The 27,491-nt window shown below is 36.3% G+C and overlaps 1 protein-coding gene across 2 annotated transcripts in view; it reads right to left on the bottom strand.

Annotated features, from left to right (window-relative positions):
- LOC128865097 (homeobox protein 2) overlaps positions 1–3,730 on the bottom strand; it is a 182,707-nt gene extending 178,977 nt beyond the window's left edge. For both annotated transcript variants that reach the window (XM_054105063.1, XM_054105064.1), the window contains exon 1: positions 3,565–3,730. The gene's annotated coding sequence lies outside the window, so the exon portion shown is untranslated. The remainder of the gene's footprint in view (positions 1–3,564) is intronic.
- Between the last annotated feature and the right edge of the window lie 23,761 nt (positions 3,731–27,491).

The raw sequence follows: 27,491 nt of genomic DNA, 5'->3' as shown, positions 1-27,491 counted from the left end.
TAATTTTCAATAGAAAAATATATAGTATTTTAATTACAAATAGTGTTCGATATGGGTATCAAAAGATATGGGTTAAAAAGGAAAATAAAAATATTTTGTGGCGTTGCCACCCAACTTTTTTAATGGGGAAATATTAGTAAACTGTACCAATACAGTAAAATTAGGGGTAGAAAATCACATAAAAGGAGATTGAGAAAACTTCAATAGAAAAATATTTCGAATGGCATCGCCACGCAAATTTTTTATTTCAGAAATTTAATTATTAATTTATTTATTTCAAGTCAATGAATGAAAGTCGATGTATTACATCCTTACAGACTAAGATTACAATTCAGATAGATTATAAAATTAATAATTTAGTTGTTTTAAACAGAATTTCCAATGAATTTATTGTAGGCAGTGTTGTTCTAATCCACAATATGCCTACTCTAAGATAGCTAATACATACACATGCAAATATAAATATTTAAAATCTTATTAATGGTTATTAGACAAAAATAATTCTGCTGAATTCAAAATGTATTTGATCAGGTTGCCTGGGTAATCACATACATATATACGAGTATATCTATAAAAATTAACAGAATCCCATTTAAATCACATTCTAAAAAAAACCAAAAAATGTACCCGGAATGGATCAATAGGACCGAAAATATTGATTACTCATACAATTTTGTTTATCGCTCTCAAAGTAGACGCCCTGCGAAATATGTAATACCCTTTTGCCAATACATAATCCAATCCTTAAGAAGTTTTTCAAATGCATTTTGCGAAATTGACTTCAGTTCTATCGATATAAACGGAGTCTCGAAGTAATAATTTGAATTTTCGTTGAGAAAAAAATTGACGGGAAGTATATCAGATGAGTTTTGGGCAGAAATTTCTGCATAATGATAGCTTTGTAAGTGATAGCCATGCTTTTCCCCCACGAATCAGGTCCTTTCCCATAAAATGGGACTAAGATGTTGCATAACGTCCAAATGATGCTCCTTTTTTACCCCTACTGATCCTTGAATTTTCAAACCCCACGTAAATAGTCTTTTAAAACCATCAACGCAAAGTATTTTTTGGCAGAATGTAAGTCAAAACTCCCAATTAAAAAAAAACTTAAAAAAATCAAAAATTACAGAATTTGTGCTTCGTTCATTAGGCCACGCAGATTTTCAGTTTTAATGGCAGGCAAGTCTGAGATCGCTGCAATGAAGAGTTTAGAAGTCATTGGCGAAAAACACATATCGTAACGTAACTATGAATGGTGAGCACTACCGTAAAATGATATCCAACTTCTTTTGCTTTTTTGCCCAAAATGCAAGAGCTTGACTGGCATGACATGTGGTTTCAGCAAGACGGGACCACATGCCACACAGCGCGGTCAACATTTGCATGAAATAATCTTCAAACATTAAATTATATGGACTGTACTATCGATTAAAATAAAAATTTCATGCATTTTTCTGAATTTTACGTGTGTGTTTCCTTTAAGCTTTCCTAACGCTCTTAAAAAGTCACCCTTTAGAATTAATGCAAAATTTGATCCAAAAATTCTGTGAGTGTATTATATTTCGTGTATTTAGTGATTGAAAAGATCAGCAATATAAAAGTGTTTTTGTTAATAACTTTTGAACGGAGAAAAAACCATTTAGCTCTTTCCGATTTGTAATCCTGGGGTCAATACGCATCAATTGGTACTCCCTCACTTTTTAAGGTACTTGACCACCTTGGAAAGCTAAAAAGTACAACATATTCAATAATTTTTTTTTTCATGTTCTGTATAATATATTAAAATAAATTTTTTTTTAAATTTTTATTTAGAGCTTATATAATACAAAAAAAAATTGATTTATTAAAATTTCTTTTTTTAACATATATCCAGGAGGCGCCAAAGTCGAGGCCTGAAGAAAATCATGTCTTGCGGCGGACAGTTAATCTTAGAAATGGTAATTCTAAAACAAAAGAGAGAAACAAAATTTTCAAAAGGAAGGTTCCTTGCGTGAGAATTTACCACAAACTGACAAAAAAAAAAAAATAATAAAAAAATGGCGGATGTTTGAAAAAAAGTTAAGAAAACACCCCTGTTTTTCACAATGTTATGCTTAAAAAGCAATACTTTATTAACTTTTTTTTTGCAAAATGTGGTAAATTGGCATACAAAACATCTTAACAAATAAAACAAGACCAAAATCATTAAAATCGGCTAAGCAGTTTCGGAGATAAAGTGTCCGCCATTCGAAAAAATGTAATTTCTGGAAAAACGCGTTTAAAGTTAAACTTGCTATTTTCTTTCAGCTGAGTCAGCAAATAATGAGTGCAGGATGCGCCTGCACATTTTCACTGATTTCACTTTGTTAGAATTCGAATTTAAAAAAACAGTTTCAGGTGATGATTTTTAAAAGTATAAGGATTGAAAAAATGTAAAAAAAAAAAATTTAATTTTTTGAAACTTATAAGGTGGTCAAGTACCTTAAATCAATTTTTTTGAAATAAATAGCAAGAAAATCAAATCGGCTACTCTACTGCTCCGCCTGATTAATGTGCCCAGAGTTGTATGAATTTTTTTTTTTTTTGTTTTTTTTTAATTTTTGCAGCTTTTTGTGCTGAAATTTGATAAAATTTTAAAGAATGTTTTTTTTTAATATTTTAAATAATTTAGTTTTTTTGATTTCAATGAAACATTGTTACTTTTTTAATTTCTGTTCTATTTGTTATAATTTTGGTTCGGACTTTGCCAGCTTTTTGTTGTGAAATTTTACGAAATTTTGAAGATGTTTTCTTTGTCTTGAGTATTTTAAATCAATTTTTAATTTTATTTCTGAAATTATAATTAAACCTTGCTATTTTTCAGTAATTTTTTAAAAACTGTTAACTTTGCCAATTACTTAAATAAGTATTTATTGTAAATGTAGATCCTAGACTTTCAATCCAAAATTAGAAAAATAATCGGCAAATTTTTTCATAAATTCAACAAACTTGAAATACTTAAACATTTTTTTTTTTATTTCATTCACTTAATCATTTAAAAATTTCATTCATGTAATCATTTACAAATGAATTCATTTCATTTTAATCAAACAAAATTGCTGCACGATTTTCAGTGCCACTCACTCTACATCTCTATGCAAAATATGCAAAATATTTATAATCCAAGAAATTATCTCACCCCACAGCTATTATAATAATTTTATTGCTTGATGGAATTGATTTTTGTCGCTTTGTTGTTTTGTTTTTATGTTCCTGTTTTTCAATTATCCACAAATGAATGTAACTATCCAACTACATATACATACATATGTACACATGCATACTCGTACATATACACGCACCACATGCTTTCGAATATACATATGAACGAATATATTCTATGTAAGTATGTGTGTGTATATTTCAAAAGCAATTGAAGCTTCACTGCAACTCTTTTGCCACACAAACATTCAATCACTGCAATTTTTAAATTTCTTAATCAAATTGCCCCTGTTAACAAAAATTCAGACATGTAAATGTATATATAATACTTTTTCAGAACATAAATCGCTTAAATAGGTGAATTGTTTGAATTTGCTCAATTACCATTTAAAAAAAATACACGTTTCACTTTTCCCGTTTCGCACTCGCGTTATTGTCGTATTTCCTACCCGTATTGGTCACAAATTTTCAATTAGATTTCGCCGAGAAATTTTCGAAAAATTTATTATCTTAATACCGCAAGCAAACAACTATCCACGAATGCTGTTCGTTGTTGACTAGTACCACTAAAAAAGTCCATCCGTCCGACCATCCGCTGTGGGCAATCAGACAAGCAATCGAGCAAGCGATTCAAACGCAACACGCCTGCATGTATGTGCGTGTGTATGTCTATATGTACAGATGCTCGCACTATCTCCAGTGAACAATATGCCAACCAGATTTCAAAACAAATCGAAGAATACTTTTGTATGGCAAAACCAGTATTTTGCCCAATGCATCGGAATTTCGCGAGCTTGTGCATTTGAATAGCATCAAACATGCTTGCTACGAACATCAAACAAGCTCGCGCCGGGTAACGAACATGTTCGCTTGCTGATGAAAAATTTCCCCCTATTCATGTTATGTTGTTATTGCGCTGAGGCCACAAATGCATTCGTTACATAGTTGTACGTTGACTCAAAACTAACAGTATTTTTATGCTTATGCGCTTTTTTCATTTCATATTTTATTATTATTATTCTTTCATGTCTGTGGCAAACCTTGTCAAAAATCAGGTTATTTAACTTTTATTCTCGAATTACATCGCGGCATTGGAAACAGCAGCACAACGCTGCACTGAGTAGTATTACTTGCTCAAATGCGGCTCTTATGTAAGAGTTGCCATTGTAATGCATATCTACTCAAACCACTCATAATACGTACGCCTACGATTTTTCTCACATTCATATTGGAAGTAGCTTTGACTTTATAATTTAATGAGGGCTTGCTCAAGCATCATACGCTGAGTGAAAAATTCCACACGTCAAAATTGTAATAAAATATCCAAACTTGTGGCTTCCTTAGTTTGCATATTTTTTGAAATTCGTGTGTACAAATAATTTCATTTATTGGCCGAGGCTTTTGCTATCCACAAGGCGCTAGAATATGTCATTCGTCAGAAGGGCAAATTCGTTATATGTATGTTCCGATAGTTTTTTTTTGTTTCTGTTTTTCAAAACATACGCAACAGCTCAACAAAGAATAGTCAAGATCCGTGATCTTGGAAAAAATAGCTTTGCTCTGGGTGCCTGGACATGTCGGCATTCCTGATAATGAAGAAGCAGATAATGCAGCAAAATACGTTAGATTAGCAGTCTTTCTTTTTGTTTTTTTTTTTTTTTGCAGGGAAAAACTAGCAAGTACAGCACTCAGACAATATTAAGTCCATTGTACTGCACGCTCTGTTCCCAGGCATTGCAACCTCGGAACAGAAGGTAATCCGAAGTTACAATGTCTTGTGAATACGGGGGGCGGAACAAGATTTCCCAATTTAGTAATATTTCTGGACCGATTTAGCAACGTGTGGCCAGGCGTTGTCATGCAAAAAAAATCAGTTTCATGTAAGCCATGTCTACCGTCCCATTCTGGTCGCTTTTCTTTGAGAGCTCGATTCAAACGCATTGCTGCAGTCGGTAACGATCGCCAGTGATTGTTTCAGAGGGTTTAAGGAGTTCATAATAGATGGCACTCTTCTGATCCCACCAGATGCACAACATAGCCTTTTCTTTTCTGCCGTTGAAGAAGCATCTCACACGTCACCAAACGTCTCTCGATATCCCTCTCCTTCTACTGATATGGCACACAGTTACCTGCTTTTTGGACCATTCCCATCGCGGCTTGCACTTTACCGACGGTGGATGTGTCAACGTCCAACTCTTTAGACATATCATCAAGGGTTCGACATGCGTCTTTAGCTAATAATTGTCGTAGTTAGGTATCTTCGAATTTTTTCTGTGCCCCTTTGCGATCTTTATCACTCACGTCGAAATTGCCACTTTGGAAGCGACTTTAGAAACCACTCTTTACAAGTTGTATTTGATAGAGCGTGATTATCGTAAATATTGATCAATATACGACGCGTTTCAGCTGTACTTTTCTTTAATAGGTAATAATGAAGCATGACTACCCGCAATTGCCTAGACATTTTTGCTGATAAAAAAGGATCTTTACGCTTCAAACGAATGTCAACTACTGCAATCGAGACCTCACCGAATGGGTTGGTGCGTGATTACCATTCGGAATTCACAGAGAGAACGTTGGTTCGAATCTCGGCGAAACACCAAAATTAAGAAAACAACATGTTTCTAATAGCAGTCCCCCTCGGCAGGCAATGGCAAACCTCCGAGTGTATTTCTGCCATGAAAAAGCTCCTCATAAAAAATATCTGCCGTTCGGAGTTGGCTGAAAGCTGTAGCTCCCTCCATTTGTGGAACAACAAGACGCACTCCACAAATAGGAGGAGGAGCTAGTCCAAACACCCAAAAAGGGTGTACGCACCAATTATATATATATATAATTTATTAATTATTATTTTTTTTTTGCCGGTTTATGATGGCATGAAATACGGCTAGATGATAAGAATTTTTTTTTGTTCACTCCTTTCGGGAGCATAGGGCCTCGACAAGACTTGCCTTGCGTTGGTTTCGTTAATCTATTTGATTTCTAGGTGGTAGATGTAAGAATTTCCACATGTGAAATAGATCGAATATTTTTATAAACTTTTTTTATACAACTGTAATGATTCTACTATCTATTTTTTTGTTTGTGTTTTGTGCTTTCAACTTTCGTGCATCCAACTTTGAGACCTTAAAACATTTCTCTTAATCCTTTATCCTGGATGAAGAAATTCTTAAAAATAAAAATGAATTAAACAGTTTAATACTCCTCAAACACTCTGCGACTTTTCATTTGTACTCAAATTGACAACCTTCTATTTTTACATTTTTGCCAACTCGTTGCTTTCATTGCTCCTGCGTATACTTACATACATAAATAATTATGCATACAAAAGTAAAATTGCGCAAAATACAATTTAATTTGATTTTCATTTCTTTTCCTTTCTTTTTCTTGCTTCGCCCTCGCTTACTGCTTGAAAGTTTTCGGTGTTGTCCTTTCGCTGGTAGCACAAACGTCGTATTCATAAGCATACAAAACTACATACAAACATACATATATATATATATTTACATACATATATATATGCATACTTATAATGATTTCACTTAGTGTACGATTAAGTAAATTTGCTTTCTACTCAAAACGGAAACCGATTATGATAAGCATCAAAAATGTCATTTCGAATGGAATTCAAGAGTGAGTAAGCGGAAAAAGTATGGGTTAAAATAATTTGTACAGAAATTTTGTTATATAATATTACAAAAAAATTAACACCAACAGCTGTCACTTTTGAAATAATAAAACAAGCATTGACATTGTTTCAAATGTTTTTAGCGAAAATAATTTTCTTATTTTTGTACCTATGTTAATTGCTTTAAATTGAAGCGCAAATAGCGGTGTATTTGCTAATTTATTTATTTCTCTTATTTGCACATTATTCGTCAAATAAATATACTCCATTAAAATGAGTTTATCACTTTATAAATGTCATGCAAAACCATAAATTCATGCCGTAATCCGTGCGTTTTTCCTCGCGCAAAAATGCAAAACATTTCAGCCACTCGGTCGTATACGTAAAATTGAAATGTCGCAATGACGTGATGGCTCTGCAAATAGAAACTTAATTGTGTGTGTGCGAAGAAGGGTGTGTTGCAGCGAATTGGGGATTATAAGATTTCATGTTGTGTTTAGAGAGGGGCGAGGCTTTTATTGCGTTAATTAAATTAATTTTAAAAAATGTTGATTATGGTGGCGTTTCAAATTATTTGGAAGATTACTGGAAGGCTACAGTTGCTTGTGAGGCATGAAATAAAGGTAACAGAGGCGATAACAGCAGAAATTACTTCTAACAGAGGTGGGATTTAAGCAAGACAATATTAGCGGTATTTCTTGATCCCGAAATTCGAGACTCGTCAAGACATATAACTTTCTTAAAACTCAAAAACAATTTAAGGTGTCTTTCGCTTTTTTTTATACTTGTAAAATTTCAACATAACTTGGTAAGGGACTTCGGCTGTAAAATAAAAGCAATTGCGTTTGGAATATGATTTCTTAAGCACAAAATAGTAGAAGCAAACTATTTTTAAAGCACGAGGTTCTTTTTCTTCTTTTCTTTCGGGAGCATAGGACCTCGACAAGTCACAGTCTTGCGTTAATTTCGTTAATCTATTTGACTTCTGAGGCAGGGTAGGTGATTAGCCTGCCGCTACCAGTCCTAAGTTGTGGAAATGCCCACCTGTCGTTGCTTAGGAACGACGCCTTCTTACTGATTGGAGTGCCATCTGTGTTTCACATTTTTCTGGCAGAAGGATCGCACAGATGGTTGAGAACTTCGCTAAATTTCGTGTGTCTGCGCTAATACCGCCGCCGCTCGCTTCTTCTTGCTGGCGCCACTGACGCGATGCTACTAATTTTGCTTATTTTAGCAGTCACAACGCAAATAATGCGTTGACTATTGTGCGGGAGTAATGATGGAAAGGATAAGTTTTTGGGGTTTAGGAATGATTTTGTTTTTTTAGCCTAGCGAAAGTGCACTAGCCTGCCATCCCAGAGGTTGTGGGTTCGAATACCACGTAAAGCACGGTTCTCACACTTTTCCGAATTTACCTACTTTTCCTGTTTTACTTTTATTTACTTAAGGGAGGAAATCTGTTTACAGCTTTCAAATAATCGGGATCCCACAATCCCGAAAATTACTTTTACTGAAAATTAAGGATAAATGGGTTCTGAGTTATACAATATTTATTCATAAATAACATCCCTAACTTATGAAAAGCAACCAAGTCATTTTTCTTAAAGCAGCATTTTTCAAGTCTCACTTAAAAATTTAACGAATTTCTCTCCGCCCCGTTTCAAATGGATTTTCCGACTGTACGATTTACCTGGAAAGAAGTTAAATACGCAGCTACCAAAACTCTTAAAATCAAAAAGGCACCAGGGTTACAATCTAATAACTAGTAATGTTTTAAAAGAACTGTCCATATGTGGATACAAATTCCTCACCATTATATTTAACGCGATGATCAATCAGACAAGAGTATTTCCCAACTCAGTGGAAAGTTGCTGAAATTATCCTTATACAAAAGCCAGGGAAGACCCCGAGCGCAGTCTCCAATTACAGGCCAATAAGTCTATTGTTTGTTGCCTCTAAACTCTTCGAAAAGCTGCTTTTAAAAAGGATAAATCCAATAATTGCATAAAGGAATCTCATTCCAGCCCACCAATTTGGTTTTCGTAAGTATCACTCCACCATAGAGCAAGTTAATTGTATGTATGATTTCGCTAGACAAGCACTTGAGAGGAATCAATACTGTACAGCGGCATTTTTAGATATAACGCAAGCCTTCGATAAAGTCTGGCATGAAGGTCTGCTGTACAAGCTTAAGCAGGGGTTACCGCACAACTGTTATATGCTCATAAAATCATACTTGCAAAATATACATTTTCTTGGTAAAGTAAACAGCGATACCAATAACCTTCTCGCAATTAGCGCAGGTGTATCACAAGGAAGTGTTCTAGGCCCGGTCTTGTACAAATTGTTCACGGCAAAGAACACATACTATATACCATACAGCCACGTATGCAGATGATACTGTCGTTATGGCCAGGAGTATCCTTGCCTCAATTGCTTCTGATTACCTACAAGAAAACTTTAACAGTGTTAGCGACTGGATGAAAAACTGGCGCATAAAAGCTACCGAAAGCAAACCGGCGCAGATAACATTCACACTTCGAAACGGCTCGTGTCCTTCCGGATCTATTAACAGCCTTCCAATACCTCAAACAGATAATGCCAAATATTTAGTTTTATTTATTTCTTACTTGGCGATCGCATATACTTTTAAAGCGAAAGCAGCTTGGACTGAAACTGCGATCACTACACTGGTTAATCGGCGACAATTCAGCACTTGCACTACACAATAAGGTGTTTATCTACAAATCAATTCTAAAACCGATATGGACATACGGAGTTCAATTATGGGGCTCAGTTGCAAAATCAAATTTAGAAATTATGCAAAGATTTCATTCAAAGGTGATCCGCATGTGTGCCAATGCGCCTTGGTTTGTACGAAACGAGATATTGCACCGTGACTTAAAAGATACGACAGTTTTCAAAGAAATAAACAACCCCAGCCAGAGATACAACAACCGACTTGTCACTCATCTGAACAACTTTTCTAAGCTGAACTACTCTGCAAGATTAAAAAAATTTCAACCTAACGATTAATTGCAAAGATTTAAAACGACAAATAGGTAAATGCAGAAGTTATAAAATTGTATAATATACTAGCGGACCCTCTGCCTGCTTCGCTAGGCATATCAAAATTAGAAATGAATAATGAACGATCGATTTAAACTCACTCTATGAGTATTTATTCTTTTTTTACAATATAAAATTAATTTTAATTTTAAACTTAAACTAACGCAAAGTCTTTTCGTAAACTACATTTTTTGTTTTGCCCTGAGTTGTGGTATAAATAAACAGAACTGATGGCTTTCCTACACGTGAACATGATACATATAATTGTCCGTGGGAGAAGCATGGATATTCTAAGTCAATTCCGCATAATTCCAGCGATTGTCCTTGTGTTTTGTTTATGTGTTTGTTTTAATCTATCTTGCTCATTACGTTGTATACGTTCTTCAGGTGAATGGCTTAAACGTGATCTGGCCATACGTTCCCTTTGATTTTGGTTTTGAGTTTCTCGCTCTTCTTGTGATTGATTTTGCCTTTCATTTGATCTATTTTGCGTACTACGCGACCGACGATCAATATCATTTCTTCGCGGGCGTGGCATTTCTAAAATAAAGCGATGAAAATATAAATAACGTAATTTTCTTTTTTCCATTGTTGAAATTAAATTTCTAATTCTTTTGGCCGCATAAGTTGATTTCAAATAAGTTAAAAGAAAATAATTGAAAAGTAATGAATTTAATCAAAAAAACATGAAAAACTCACAATGTGCATTAAAATTGCTAACAACAACAACGAAAACACCGTTTTTTTATTTTCACTGATTATTAAAATTTTACGCATATAACAATGAAAAATGCACTTTAAAATTGTAGACCACTCACCAAATGGTTTTGATACAGCTGATTATGTTGACCTCAGTATATCCAGTAAACAAACTGTGGTGAAAGTCCTTTATAAGGACCAAGTTTATAGTGGTGAAGTTTTAAGTACAACACAATTTTCTGTACGCACGGTTGCTCTTTGGCAAAAATAAAGTAATCTTTAGAAATCATAAAAAAGGTGCAAATTTTAGAGAAATTTCTTAAAGAAAAACTAATACATGCATTTACTTGAATAAGTAAACACCAAAAGTATACTAAAATGACTATTTAATGCGTTGTTTGATACAAATTTATATTATTGCTCAAAACCCTCTGCGCACTGTCGCTGTCTTTTTGTTTCTGTATCGCATCGCGGTGAATTCACGTTTTCAGAAAGTTGGCAACAGAAGAAAATTGAATAAAGTAATATACATATTTTGCTCATATTTGTTATTTTAGTTGTTAAATGAAAATGTGTTTCAGGTATTTTTTAATCTTGCAACTATTCTTTGGCTTTGAAACTGCTTACACTCACAAAATAATCCAACTCGTTTAAACACACATACAAATATAATTATTTATTTTGGTTTTTCCACTCGTCAAAGCAGCACATAATGTTGCATATTTAATTATTACCTAATGCAAACTTGTTCTCTTTTAACAATGATAATATTACTATGTGAAATCAAGTAAATATGCATTTTTGTATTATATCCTGAACATTTGCCTTCAGCGCTATACCAATGCTCGAACACTTGGAGCATGAAATTTACAGAAGTATTGTAACAGAAATCCCTGAGAGCGCTATTTTAGTTATACCTGCTTTTAGGCATTTATCTCGTAAACGTACGTTTGCCCATATAAAATTGTCTACCTAAATGCATGGAAAAAGTGTTAGCATAACTTTTTCGAGTATATATACATACAGGAGGATTTATTTTATACATTTTGCTCGTCAGCTTTCGCGTTTTCTTTTCTTGGTTTTAGACTTTCACCACAAAAAAATTACGCAAACCCGTGAACAAAGTTATACTAATAGAAACCTGATCTTAATACTCGAGCTATCATCAAATTAACACGTTTTATTTATTATAAAAGAACATTTATGGCGACTGTCGATCCATATTGATGGATTTCAAAAAATGTATGGATTCAACCGCTGAATAATTTCGTATATTTTAAATCCATCTAAACCTTTACATTTGCGCATTTATATATGTATATGTATTTAACATTTAATTTAAGTAAACGTTTCAATATTTGTCCAAAAACTTTGAACTTCGAAAAATACAGGCTTATGGTTATTAATGGAATCAAATACATTTAACGAATTTTTATTTTATCTAAATCATAAAACGTTCAAATGAAGCTCAAAATATTTTTCCAGTTTAAAAAAAAGCAATGTGCTTTGATGCCGTATCACGCATGCATAAAAAGGAAAGAAAAGAGAGGACAACTATTGCGTTACGAATAATACAGTCGCATACATCACTCGACATCAGAACAATGTTATTCATATCTGTGTATATTCTATTCATTTGCGTGTATTCTCATTCCGTATACGTAATGTCCGTATAAGGGAAACATGCAAATATTGTATTTTTCACACTTACACAACGCACGCATACTTTTACCGATTTCTTTAAAACTTCACATAAACCATCTATGGACCAATACCAATGATCTGTGAAAGTTTGATTGAAATCGGTGAATGCGTTTAGGCGTGAATCGGCGACTAACGAACACAAAAAAACGTCTCCATTTTTATATATAAGATAGGTATATATGATGTTCATTATTAAGTAACGAATTCCACTGGCACGTTATTCTTCTTTAAATTCTAGGTCTAAAAACAAAACGATCTAAAAAAAAAACAACGAGCTGACGGCCAAGCTAGAGTTCGTTGTATCAGCGTTTCACAGTGACTAAGCATCACAACGCCAAAAGTTGAAGTAAGCTGATTATATAACATATAAATCACTCAAGCTGCAGGTACTGTTCACCGAATTTTGGGAGACATTCAAGCTCCAGTTCAGGGATAGCTTCTTGCCTTTCAAAGCGTAGTAGCATAGAAGATGTTCCAGCGTTTCTCTTGTACCCGGTTCATTACATTTCCTGCAAACGTCGTTAAGGGTTCGATTTAGCTTGTAAGCATACGCTACAACTAGGCCCTGTTAGTATACCAACTAAAGTTCTGCAGTTTCTTCTATCGAACGGTATAACCGATTTAGAATACTTAAAAATGATCCTTGCAACTTTGCAATTGGTTAAGCTAAGCCTTTTGCCTGCCTTCTGCCTTTCTTAGCATGCGTTCATCCAGTTCGTTTTGAATTGTGCGCATCTGACTTGTTTGATCCCCTGCAAGTCTCGCGCCTTCTTTAGCAATTCTATCCACTATCTCATTTCCCTCTATGCCTTGATGCCCAGGAACCCAAATATGGAATTAACCCTCCGTTGGACACCTTTTTTAAAATCTTCGGATGAGCACCTTTCTTCGTCCTATTCGAGAATCCTTTCTATTATATCAATAAATCAATAGAAAATTAAATTTTCGGAAGAATTTTGAAAGCTCAAATCGTTACCTATAATAGAAATATGTGAAATTTATGTTTAAATTCACGACCAAAGCCGAGAAAATCTGATCAAAAAAGTCTGCAAATTCATATATGGCGATTGCAGCAACAGAATTGCAGCGCAACATTTGGTTTTATTTTGTTTCTTTTTTTTTTTTTTGGTAGTAAAAAGTAATTTTCTGCATGTTAATCGTGTACTAAAATGTTATCAAACTGGCGCAAAGAAAAAATATTTTTATCATCCATAAAAAATATTTGAAATCCGCTTCATTTTCGTGCTTCTAAGGAAAGTTCCCCCCTAAGTGGGGACTCAGGAACTTCCTATTACTTCTTTAAATTTTTCGTAGCGATAAAAAGAGAAATTCTACTACAAAAGCAGTGTTTTTTAAGATTTTTTTCAAAAATTGAGTCAAATCGACCTATAGGTGAGAGGGCTAATGGCTAAAAATGCCCTACAAAAATATTCCTCGTAAAATGCTATTATATAAAATGTCTTACAAAAGAGACGCCACTTTGTTTGTCATATTTGACATTTGTCAAGTAGATGGATGTACAATTTTACACAGTAGGAGAACTGGTTAATTATTGAAACTTATTACGAAAATGATCGATCTTTAAAAACAACATATCGCGAAATTCGTCATTTTTTTACGGAAATAATCATCCGAGTCGATAGTTCAAAGGTTGGTGAAAAAATTTCAAGACACTGGTTTTGTCGAGTATAGAAAAAGGACTGGCAGACCAAAAACTGCAGGTGAATTTTGCTGCTGTAGCGCAAAGTGTTGCTGAACAACCTTCAAGATCGATATCTCGACGTTCTCAACAATTGGGCATTGATGAATCGACTGTTTGGCAGATTTAAGCTCTAGACGTTGGACTTTTAAATGATGTAAATTTTCACAGCAGCTGTTTTTTGAATAAATAATTAAAATTTTTAAATATTTTATTTTAAAACAAACATCTAGGCGCGTCCTTTTAAAGACCCTTTACGTGTGGACGTGGTATTTCGCTCGTTTCTCCATCTTTTCTAAAAGCCAAAATTATGTAGGCTATACAAGAAATTTTACCTAAAAATGTGAAATGCTTTGGCGGCTTACAAGGTGGTCCAAAATTGGTCATTCATTTTGTTTTTGAATAAATTTTTTACCAAATAAAAAAATATTTTGTGTCGTGAAAATCCTTATTTTGACCTTTGCGCGCTCCATTGCCTGCCTGTTTGTCTCCTGCAGTTGTCTAAAACACAAGTGTCAAATATGATTGACGTACGTCATCATATGCAAAAATTATAAATCTTCCGTTAGAGTGATTAATTTTGCGCCACCTCATATATGGCTCCAGCACTTTCATCTAGTGTTAAAATTATTAAAAGCATAAAATTAAATAACTCAAAAAAAATGAAGCTCTACACATACAAGTGTATGTATATATGTATGTATGCATGTATGTATGTATGTAAATGAAATGTAAGCTGACCGCAGTGAAAAACTATTATCCTTTTCACTTAAGCCACAATGCTTTGCGCAACATAAGTTATACCTCTCACTTTTCTAATCTTCAGCAACGTCATCCATTGTCTGCGCTCTTTGGTGAAATGTCGGGGTGGCAAATGTCAAAAGTCCAGCAAAGTGTCGGTGCTGCACACTTTATCAGCAGGACATTTTGACATCGAGTTGCACAATTCCATTTGTTTTTTGATTAGCCGAGACAATATTTGCATTCAGTAACATTTGCATGAAGCCACAAACAAGAGTAACAATAAACGTTAGTGGAATATGCAACAAAACGTTGGCATGTTGGATGTGGCACTTCGTACTTCATTCACCGCAAATGATGAATTTGCAATTCAAACAGATTTTGATGGAGCGATGTGAGCACCACTCGTCTCTCGATTTCTCAGTGTAGATGGGTGTAGGATGTGGAGATATGTAAATGCATGGCGAAATTAATATGCAAGCAGTAGGATAATGTCTCGTAATCATAGACATGGGGTAAATGTGCGCACCAGTTAGAGAAGTGTTGAGAAGTAATTCACTTACAGGGTATTGAGGCTGAGCTTTTCAGCCAAAATAAAGTGTGCGAATATTAATATAAATTTTAAATTGTATGCGGCCTTCGAAGAGCCACGGAGATTTTATGAGACATTCTTTAATAGCATAAATGCACTTTGAGGTTCACCATTGTTTTTCCATTACTATGCTGTTTTATGTCAGCCGCATGCCTTGAACCCAGTACTCACTATTTACTCATGCATAACCATACAGGGTCCGGTACTCGAAGTATAACTAATTAAAAAGGCCATACATTTAGTTTGGAAAATTACTTTTATCCAATTCAAAATAAAAAAATATGTGAAAATAAACAAAATTAAGAATCAATTTACTTTTACTCGATATGACCACCTTTTGCCTTGACTATGGCCTTGAGAAGGTCCAGAAATTAATTGCAAGCTGCCCGAATGTGATTTGCAGGTATTTTGGCCCACTCGCTGACAATAGCTTTTTTCAGCGCCTCCAGACTGGTGAATCTTTTAGTTCGGACCTTTCCCTCCAAAATGGCCCAAAGAGAATAATCTCTCGGACTCGCGCCTGCTAAATTTGAGAGCCATTGTGTGGACGTTATGAAGTTCGAAACGTTGTTTTTTAGCCATTCTTGGTGCACTGAGCTTTGAGAGGGGGTCCCGAGTCCATGGTCTGCCACTGAAATGTTTTTGTCTGTCACCTCCGGAATACTTTCCCGATAATATTACAGCGGCCCATACCATTACTTGTGGCGAGTGCTCCCTCCTGGTGGCCAATAGATGACTCAAATTCTCGAATGAACGGTCGGTCGAATAAACCCTATCGTTTCGGAAGTTTACGAATTACTCAATGTGAAAATTTTTCTAATCAGAAAACACAGTGTTCGGAAATTCTCTGCTTTTGGCCAAGCGAAGCAACTCCTTCGCTTCTCAAGTCTGACTTGTTGCTGCTTTGGTGTGAGATCATGCACCTTTTCGATCTTGTAAGGCTTGACTTTGAGATAATTTTTCAGATATTTTCAGTTCTTTTGCCATTTTATTGGCACTTTATCGGGGATTTCGCCCAAGTCGCTTCTTTACTTTTTGAATCATTTTACGTGACGTTGTAATATTTTGATGACCACCTTTACGTTTGAAACCCATTACGGATTTTCTTTATTCGCGTTTACTCTCGTCAAAATGCTTCCGCGCGCTTATAGCAATACTCTGGACTGTCATTTAGCCAACTAACAGACAGCTGATGCCCGTGCATCTCCGCAAATCTAGTACGGCTATGCAAGATGATGTTGCTCAATACCAGCAGCTTCATCAGAATTGGGAGGGACCTCTCCGAGCCGTTTGATACCAAACGATGTTTCAGACAAGATGACTCGCTGTCGCGTAACTTCTTTAACCTAATGTTGGAGAGGATCGTGCGAGACGCAAAACTTTATCGCTCAGGCACAATTTTTTATAAGATCGTACAACCGCGCCGTTAGTTCTGCCTTCTCCAAACTGGATAAAGAGGCAAAGTGAAGGGGTCTGGTGGTGAACGAGAACAAAACGAAGTACCTCCTGTCATCAAACAAACAGTCGGCGCACTCACGTATCGGCACCCACGTCCCTACTGACAGTTATGATTTCGAGGTTGTAAAAAATTGCGTTTATTTAGGAACCAGCATTAACACCGATAACAATGTCAGCCTTAAAATCCAACGGAGAATACCTCTTGCCAACAAGTGCTACTTTGAACTAAGTAGGCAACTGAGCGGTAAAGTCCTCTCTCGACGAACAAAACTAACACTCTACAAGGTGCTCATCTGGCCCGTCCTAACGTATGGCGCAGAAGCGTGAACGATGACAACATCTGATGAAGCGACACTTAGTGGGAAAGATCAGGTGGAAAAGGACTTGGCTTTACTTGGTGCTTCAAACTGGCGCCGGTTAGCATGGGAAAGAAACGACTGGCGCGCTTTGTTAAACTCAAATACAAAATATCGGTTTTGGGCTAAATGAGTTAAAGTCAAAGATGTCAAACAAAAAATTGTCCAAAACTTTGTATTTTAAATTTCTTAAACAATCACAATACCAATGCAAAAAATAATATCACACAAGAATAAATCTCAAGCAAAACTACTTATTTCATGATTTTCCAATAACAATAAGCAAAGCTGAATTCCAATTACAATACTAAAACGCTATGGATTTATTTATTTTTACTCAAAATAGAAAGAGCAAGAATTGAATGTAACCGAAAGTTCAGACAAATAAAAATATTTAATATCCAAAAGAAAAACTGCTTTGCCTTATCGATGCAGTAGCAAAAATCAGAGTCTCGCCAATATATTGTACTATATATTTTCTGTAATCGATAAAGCTTCTAAATTTATTTATTGTGTTTATTTATGCAAATATTGTCCCACATTTACTAAGTAGCTTTTTTCGGAGCCCATACATTTCCAACCCCACATTGTGACTATTTACTACAACCAAGAATTGTGTCAAACAACCCACCTTCAGGCATTTTGAAATAATTTATGTTTCCTCAATGAGTTGGGCATGAAAGAGAGAGAATGAAATCACGCTTCCCATATTAAATGAAGAAAAATGGCTTTTCTATATCCGCTCAGACATTTCAAAAAGTTTTCTTTATTCATATGTAACTGACTTATTGATATTTACTTATCTCCGCCTATCTGTTTGTTTTTTGGCTTCCTTTACTTTTTCATAGCATTGCAAACACACATCCTAACAAATAAGGGTAAATACACACACATGAGATAGATGGTGGAAGTATGGCGGCATTTCTGGTGGCGGAAATGTGTCAGCAGACGAATGTGGTTGTAGACATGCCACTGACACTTTTGCTAGACCCTAAGGCAAACAAAAAGCCCAAGCTTGCATGCACAAATTAAAGCATGTCTGTATGTATGTCAAAATCTCTCAAGAGTGTACAGAGGTCTTTTATGCCAAAATAATTTAAAATTGAGGATGTTTCGTAGAATGTGTTCAAGAAAATGAAAAGAAGTCAGAAAGGGAATTGCGAATAAGAACTAAAAAGTATAGACCAAACCAACGGTATGATTATGTTAGATTGGCTTGAAGCGGTTGTGCACTATTGTACCTACACACTCATTCTCATAGCCTATTGTGATGAAGAACTTGCCTTTATCTTCCCTAAACCCGTGTGTGCTTTTCAAAAAATTTAGAAGATCCCTGATTTCCACAATACTGAAGTCTTCCAATAAAAAAATTGTCTTCCTAAATGGTAAATCTACCGCTGGATAGAGCAGGACAATGGCACAGGAAGTACGGGATTGTCTCTTCCCATTCCTCATCTGGACAGCTTCAGCAGAAAGCATGTGTTTGCACGCCCATCCTCTGGGTATGTCTGCCTACTAGGCCGTGCCCCATTATGACAGAAATCAGTGTGCCAAAATTGTACTTATTTTAGCTTAGCAGAGATTCTGTGCGTTTGGCATTGAAAGTCAGCTACAATTGTCGGACGATTCTGCAGATGGGCGCGTTACGCAAGCTTTCGTTCGCTGCTCTTTGCTTACAAATCTGTAATGATGTACCTATGTCAATATCTGCGTACTCATCCGTCAACTTGGTGCCAAGTTTCTCTAATTCATCGGCTCTGCATTTACCCTCAACGTCTCAATGGCCAGGAACCCATGATACGTTTAGGTGAAATGAAATCTCGTTAAGAGATGTGCGGCATTTTATGGCTACCTTAGAGGTTGTGAAATGCTTTGTGAATGCCTAGCTCTCAGTGAAAATATGTATATCATCTCGAGGTATCGCATCACACTGTACCGGTGTCACGGTGCCATGAGTTCAGCCTGAAAGACACTACAGTAGACGAGAAGCCAAAAACTGTAGGAGATGTTCGGAATATACACCTCCGCCCACCCTAACCTCGAGCTTTGAGCCATCTGTGTACACCAGCATACTTTTGAGTAACTTCTTAGGCAATTATTGTAATACAAGTATTCTTAAATGAGTCAGAGGTCGGTTATTAGTACCAAACGAACGCAATACACCCAGACAGCTTTAAAAGCTACTAAAATTTGTCTAAAATTCGGGAGCCTATTGCTTGCTCTACATAAGTTCTATAGTTCTTGTTTTCATGCGAATATTGGTTCATTTAACCGTAAACGGTTAACTTGGCTGCGTACATGTCGTCTTTAGGAGGCATTAGTCACCTTGGTAGCCTATCTAAGCTTCTGCCGTATTTTAGATCCCGCACTCGGTTGCAACGCAACTCACCATCCTGCCAAAAAGGCTCTTTACGTATTCATGCGTTAAACCACAACCACTACAATAATTCCCGAACGGACGTCCTCAGAAGCATGTCGGTACGAGCTCTGAGGGATTCGGTTCCTCTGCGCATCACATTTAAGTCTCCGGTCGGACTTCTTAGCCGAAACTGCTTCCAGTTAAGCTTCCGTACAGCTCTGAACTGGTGACTTGGTACCACTAATTTGGACTCAAGTTCCCTCTCTAATTCCCAATGTGGTGAAAACATTTCCTCTCTCGGATAAACGATAAAATACGGAGGATTACTGCCGATTTCAAGTCTGCTAGGCAAAGAAGTAAGAGTTTAGACAGTAACTTCGCCCTCTAGCTAGAGCTGGTGAATAGTAAAGTAGACGTTCAACGCCCACCACATCCTCTTCGTTGGATGAAAAGATACTGTCGAATATGTGGCCTTTCATTGCATCAGGGTCACTAAGGAACGCTAACAAAACTGATGTGTTTGTAACACCCAACAACCTAGTCCCAAAAATGCTTGAGTCAGATGAAAAGTGGAGGGCGGCTCAAGCTTTTGTAATGCAAATTGTCGTGGAACTTCGCAACGTTGATCGGAAGCGCAGGAATGATGCTGGAGCCAGCAGCAAAACGAACAGCAGACGAATGTAACTGACGATTGTACTTATTGCTCACGACGACCTCCAGCCGTAATTACCAACAAGGTATCTTTGTAGGATAAACCGTCGGGCTTGAGGTGCTTTTAGTAACGTTAAAGTCTCACGCTGACTAAGGCTCTCGATTGCTTTTACACGTCGTTAGAAAGTAAAATATAAAAAATAAAAAATGGTCAATGTTAAAACAATACCCTTCTTAACTCCCTTTTACTAATCCCCTCACCCCTCACTTAAACTAACTCATCTAATACACTCTCTATGTGATCCAAGCCCGCATAACCCGCAAACATATTTTCTATGCCTAAAAATAGTTCTCCCATAGGACAACACTTACTTAGAACAACTGCATCAACATATTTGTTGTGCTTTAAAATTTTTCTGCGCGACAAAAGACTGAAGCAAAGAAGTACATATTTTCTCATTATCCTTCGCCCTCTAACTAAACATTTTCAACAAATGCCACTTACACCACTACAAACTACAATCAATTTGTTGATGGCAATACAATGATTTCTTCAGACATTCCACTATACACATACAAGCATAGTTAAAATAAAACAAATCTACAACGATTCAGCAACAATAATTACCACAGTGACGACCACAACCAACAGTGGAGCTACACACAGCTACAAAATACCAGAACAAAGAAAGCTGGAAGGGAAGCACAAGAGACTAGTAAGCAACTCTATTGTTGGCAAGCAAATAATTTACAACTCATTTGAATTTGAAGAAAACTTTACAATAATGGAAAGCAAAACAAAAACAAAACAAAAAAAAAATAAATAAATGCCACAACAATAGAAATAAGAATAAGAAATACTGTTGAGTGAAGTGAAAATGAACAACTGGGATTTGCCGAAGGAGCAACGAGTTGAGTGTTAACAGAAAAGGCATTTGCTGAAGTGGCAATTGAAGAAAAGTAGTTAGTTGTTGGAGCGTAGCCAGAGAGCAGCTGAAACTGTGAATGAAATGTAATGAAAGTAGACCTTTTGCTACGAACTTGAAGTCCTTCACACCGAAGTACGAATTTGTAATTCACTCTCTTCACTTAGCCACTTCGATTTTGCGCGACGGAATTTCGTTTTATTTTGAAATATTTAACAATAAAAAATGTATCACTGAAAGCTTGCGAGTGCGTAAGTTTTTGTAATTTTGTATAAAAGACACTGTAAATACCTAATTCCCTTTGGCACAAATTGTATTCGAGATGTGAAAAGTTTATTGTTTTGTTTCCAGCTTTTGTATGAGTGGAAACCCAATGAACATTAGACAAGAATGCTTCTGAACAATTTTTTTTCTAATAGCGGTCGCCCCTCGTTAGGCAATGGCAATCATCCGAGAGTATTTCTGCTATGAAAAAGCTCCTCATAAAAACCGTCTGCTATTCAAAGGCGGCGTAAAAAATTTTGTGGAAAACCAACAAAACGCAACCCACAAATTGGTGTACCAAACAATAAATTAAAGGTTGTAAGTGCCAAGAATACGCCTCTGGAAGAGAAACTCTCATGAGTACTGATATACCAACATCCAACATGCAGTTTCTCAGCAGTGCCTCTCGACAATTTACCTCCCCGAAAAACTGCAAAAAAGTTCCCAGTTATTGTTAACTCGTACGAAACTCTACGCGTCTAGGATTCTTATGAATATGCGCGCAGATTCTTTTCAAGTTATCAATTGATTTCAGTATAGAATTTAGAATATATTCTCCATTTAAGGTTTTATAGGTTTCGGGTATTAGAAAAACATGGGTTCAACATTTTCTTCCCTCTCCATGCAGATTTGACAGTTTCGTGAGCTCTGATGGCTAACTCTATGGAGTTATTTTCTAAATACCGCGTGCCCTAAAATGAATTGAATTAACGTCGTAAGGATGGGTATTAACTCATGCATCCATATACCTTTATGTTATCTGTTCCACGGGTTTCACCAGTGGGCGATCGAATGACTCCTGTTTTCTGCGGTAGTTTGTTTACGCCATGCTCTAGCGTCATGGTCAGATAGCCTCATATATACTCTCTTAATTTCTTTTACTAAAATGTCTACCGAGGTTAGTCCTACAAGGAGGAAGGAAGCGTCATTAGAATTTGTACGGAAGCCGCAGGTAGTCCGCAAAGTACTACTACTTGTCTTCTATTTATGTTCAATGCATGAGTCCAGGTCGGTGCGGGTACAAAAATGCTCTAGCTGATAACACTACTATAAGTATTGCTTTGCTATGGCTAGGGCATCCATTGTATGTCATTATTCGTGCTAGACAGAACTGCACTCTCGCACTGCAGCGTATTCTAGGTGTATTTTAAAGCTTAAACGACTAAAAGACAATAACCAACATGAGACATTCGAAGACTTCGCAGTCGAGACGGAAGTGGAGCAAGGAAATGTGTTTCATCGACAATCTTCAACCTAAATCCAGTGCAGTAGCTGAGCTAGACATTAATTTGAAAAGGCATAAAATGAACACAGCTGCACAAATCTTTGCTTATGCAGACGGAATCTACAACGACTAGAAAAGTACCTTAATACTATCGACGTAGCTACGAGGGCGGGTCAATAAGTCCGTGACTTTTTGTATTTCTGACCTCTTTACTGAAAAAGAAATACTGCTCCTGTCAACAGGCATCTGTCAGTTGACTCCTTTCAAAATTTGAAGGTGCTGCGTCAGTTAGTTTGTGTTTTACAGCTACCTTTATCAGACTACCCAGTAATTCACAGTCGACCACAAACGCAATCGTGTAACAACTTTACAGGAAGGTTTGGCCTTGTTTAATCGCAATATGGAGGAGTTTTTGCGCCGTTTTGTAACCGTGGACGAAGCATGGATCCATCACCAGAGACCAAACAACAATCGAAACAGTGGGTTTCTAAGGGTGAATCGGCTTAATAAGCACACGAAATTCAGTTTTTTCCATTTTCTCCACAAGAATCGATCTACAAAAGGCAAAATACATGGTATATAGAGATCTGAGAGCAGCAGATGATCAAGAACACTAAATATTAACGGTTACAACTTCGACGGAGTTGACACTTTTCTCCATACGATGCTACCGACTACTGGCGGCAAACAGGGTATATCACGATTTGTAGAAAAAATTCAACTCAAAGCTAATCAACAAAAAATGTAAAACGAGAATATACCAATAAATAGTGAGACAAATCATAGAGAACCAGTGCAAAATTGTCTCTTCCTCTTCCTTCCTCAAAGCACTTTCTGTGCCTATGTCCTGCTCCATCCAGACAGAGATTTACTATTCTAGGCTGACAAATTTTTAACGAACTGGAAGAACTCAGTTCTGCAGAAATAGGAGATATTCTACAAGTTTTAAAAAGCACACACAGGTTTTAGGAGAAATAGAGAAAGCTCCCCCCTACCATCGCAATGGGCTATGGGCCTGAGTATGTCCCACAGGACAATCGCTTCAACCTAACCTAACATAGAGAATCAGTGACGAGATGAATGAATAGAGAGAATGCAAAAAAATTTATAAAGTGTCAAAGAATCATATGGTCAGAGAAATGTTTGATCAAGGTGGTATGACGCGCATGGGACGGGATAGAGTGCGGAAGTGATTGTTGAGTACGATGGTGTCAAACGTAAGAAGCCAAAGAAGACCCAGACTATGGTGGAAAGGCAAAATAGAAGAGGACTTTCTAACAACGGGAGGAAGAAAGTGAGAGTGCACATAAATGCTCACAAAAATCGGTAAAAACAGACGAACCTATATCCGTTTAGACTCTCTCCTCCTTCCAATCTAGCCTGCTTGGAGAAATAGAAGTAGCATAACCCTCAAATACCAGTTTGAGGATTGCTTTCAGAGGCCAACCTACTTCAACAACAATGGATTTAACTTGAAGATCAACGAGAAGTAAGTGCAGAATGCCGATAAGGTCAGCAGTGGGGCATGTTCTACACACCCCAGTGATGCCAATACATACAATACAATACATTATAGCCTTTTCGAAGAGCTACTCACCAAACTAGGCCACCTTATGTCAAAATTGGCAGAACCACTAAATAGTACAACCAGAGTTCGACGCTTGACTTGAGACCCCATTACGGGCATACATTTACAGGAGTATAAAGCTATACTGGCCTTCTTAACACGTTCCTTGTCCCAATACAAAAATGCAAAATTGACCGACAAGTCCAACAGGGTTTTTTGAATAATTTGTTGTTTTGTAGTCATAGGATAGCTTTAGTAATAATAATAATTAAAAAACAAAAAACGGATGTAGGGTATTTCTACCTGAAACACATATGGTCCATGAGCGTAGAGGGACATTTTTGCTTCTGCACGTTCATGAAACACATGTGGTTCATATACCCCCTGACGCATATATAGCTCAGGAACGTATCACTGCTTATCAGGCGACCGTTTACTGAACCATATGTGGCTCAGCAGACAGGGAACGTGTTAACCAAGCTACTTGACTACCGACGAGACTGTAAAAAACTGGTTGTTTAATTTAGGAAGTCTAAAGGTGGAGGTTTGTGTTTTCTGGTGAATAGCATCAAGTCCGTTTTATCAGAGTTGACTTTAAGGCTTCAGAGGCTTAAAAAAATCGATTTTTTTTTGCATAAATGTCTTCCCAAACTAGCCAAGAATATGTCCTCAAAATTTCAGAAGCAAATTAAAAATATTTTCGAAGTTACAGAAGAAATTGTGAGCAAGCGTCGAGCAGGTATACGAGCGGGCGGATCGCCCGAAATGCAATTTCTCGGTTTTTTAAATTTACGATTTTTCCTAATTGGCGGAAAAGATAGGGAAAAAGTTAAACGCCCTATCGAAACGAGATAACATTGATTGTATTCGGAACTAAATTTTCTTCTAGTTGAACCTAAAAAACCTTAAGAAAGTTATGATTAACCCACTTTTTAAACAATCTAAAGTGAATTTGTTTTTCGAAAAAATTAATTTTTTTTTTATTGTAATTAGCTAAAAATTGTTGAATTTCTCACTTTTTGTTTAATTTCCTTGGTTTAACAAGAAGCTATACTATACTAAAATAGACATTTTTTGGGGTTTTGGTTTCAGATGAAAATTGCGACCTGCACCTTTCCCGCCGCACGACACATGCACACTCGAGACGCCTCGGCAAAACGCTTGCACCAGGCATAATATGACATATATTTTAATGAAAAAATTTGAGAAGACTATTGAAATATACTATAACAATAAAACCTGAAAGTTTCGTTTCAATCGAATTTTTCTTTCCTTCCCAAAAAAATCCAAGAAAAAATCGATTTTTTGAAGCCTCTAATGCAGGCTTCCCCCTTAAGACCGCAACTTGCAGCTCTTCGACTGCTACCACCTTTACTCCACCCCTGTTTAATCGAGTTAGAACTTCGTCAATAGCTTCTAGCTGGCCCTTGCCACCACAGTTTTAATTTCCCTAGCATGGACGAGATCCAGAGACAGATAGGTCTTTCTACCTCTAGCCTGTTTAATGCAGTAGCAATTGACTCATCCCTAACATTATTGAAAGCACCCTCTATGTCTATAAAGGCCGTCAAGGCTGTTTCGGAAGATTTCTCTTTCAGGTAAGCATGCTGAGCTGGAGATAATTTGGTTTCATAGTGTTCTCAAAGGATTTCATATCTTTAAAATATTAATTATTTAATCGTTGTTCTTCACTTGATCTAAAAAATATAATTCCACACAACAAATTTGGTTATATCCTCTTGATGTGCTATTAAAAACCAATGAAGAAGATTTCAAAGTGCGTTAACAGTCAACACTTAACCGCAGATTAAACCCACACTTAAACGTTTGCTGGGCATTCACAATGGCATATACAGAAGTAAGTCCGTCAAGCAACAGGAGGAGCGACAGCAGCAACACACACAAAAGTGCAAAAATGTCCCCAGGGTGGTTGGCATTACAATTTCACTCAACAAAAAGAGTACTCAACATTAGCAGCTTGGAGGTGATATGCTCTATGAATTGTATGTAGCGAAATGCCCTAAAGGCGCTAGAAGCGAACATTGAACTTTTTTGTTTCTCGACTTGTGCGCTAAATTAGGCACTTTTACATTTTTCAGAAAATTTAATTTCAAACAACAAAGTGCGTAGGCGCATCAATTTTGCGAAAATATATATGTGTGTGTATGTTGGCATATATTTTCACTTACAACTTTTTTAAACGTTATTCAGTATTTAACTCAATTTAGAAATTTCCGCCTACAAATTCTATGGAGAAAAAAATAGTACGAAGAGAAATAAGAAACTTATCCAACGGAATTTGTTCTTAAAAGTTTATAACAAACTTTGCTGTTGATATCTTTATTAAGTTGACGCCTTTTGGTGAGATGTGAGTTACACTTGTCTTTAGTGATAATTTCACAGGATATCATTCAATGTAAACTTCGTATTAAGCTTTTAGAGAGAAAGCATTTTTATGCCTAGAAACGGGCGGAAATTCCATTTAGGAATTGAAATAAAGTACGTGACTGTGATTGAAAGTTTAAATTCAATTTATTTTTCTCTAGAATTGCATATTCTACTAGCCAATGTTTTTATTACAGTAATTGTTTTTTTTTTGTTTTTGTTTTACTTGTCCAATGCATTTTTGAAGCTAATGGAAAAGTTGTAGAATTCAAACTTTTCTCATCTAATTCGATTAGAAACGAGTGATATGAATTTCAAATAGTGTTATCTCGAAAGAAGGATAACAATACGGACGCCCTTTTTCTCGTTGTCCTCGCCACTTTCTGGACTAAGAAGACCCTCTGTCATTCACATCAATTACGTTCTCTGTACCTCAACAAATTCCTTACATCCTTTAGGGAGTCAAGAAGGTTTAAAAATAAATAGTTTTTCCCGTCCATCTCCACTTGCTCATCCCTACTTTCTATCTTGTGTATCAAGTATAACTTGGCTGAGATTTTAAAGTATGCTCTACCAGCCAACTCAAATCCATCCAGCCGCGCAGTGTCGAACTATCTTTTTGAGGCATTAAGTTTGTATTATTATTGTTTTTATTAATCATAGCTACAATTATAGTTAATTATAATTAATATTAAGCACTAGCTGCTGTCGCTTTCGGCCCCTCTCTCCAGGTTTTCTCATCCATACCTTCTGTCTTAGGTCTCAAGTATGATGTTCATCTGTGCCAGAGGCTTGGGCTTTCAAATAAGATCTACTAACCTATTTAAATCTGTCCATCCACCTGTAATTTATTGATCCTTTTGAATAGTTAGTCTTGTAATTTTCTACCCCTCTCTCAGTCTTCTCAAACATGCCTCTAGCCTTGGGATTTGAAGTATGATCCAGCAGTTTACTCAAATCCGTCTTCCCTTCCAACTAATTTGCAATG

Source organism: Anastrepha ludens, chromosome 5, assembly GCF_028408465.1.
Source record: "Anastrepha ludens isolate Willacy chromosome 5, idAnaLude1.1, whole genome shotgun sequence".
Lineage (NCBI taxonomy): Eukaryota > Metazoa > Arthropoda > Insecta > Diptera > Tephritidae > Anastrepha > Anastrepha ludens.
This window is presented reverse-complemented; position numbering and strand designations above follow the sequence as displayed.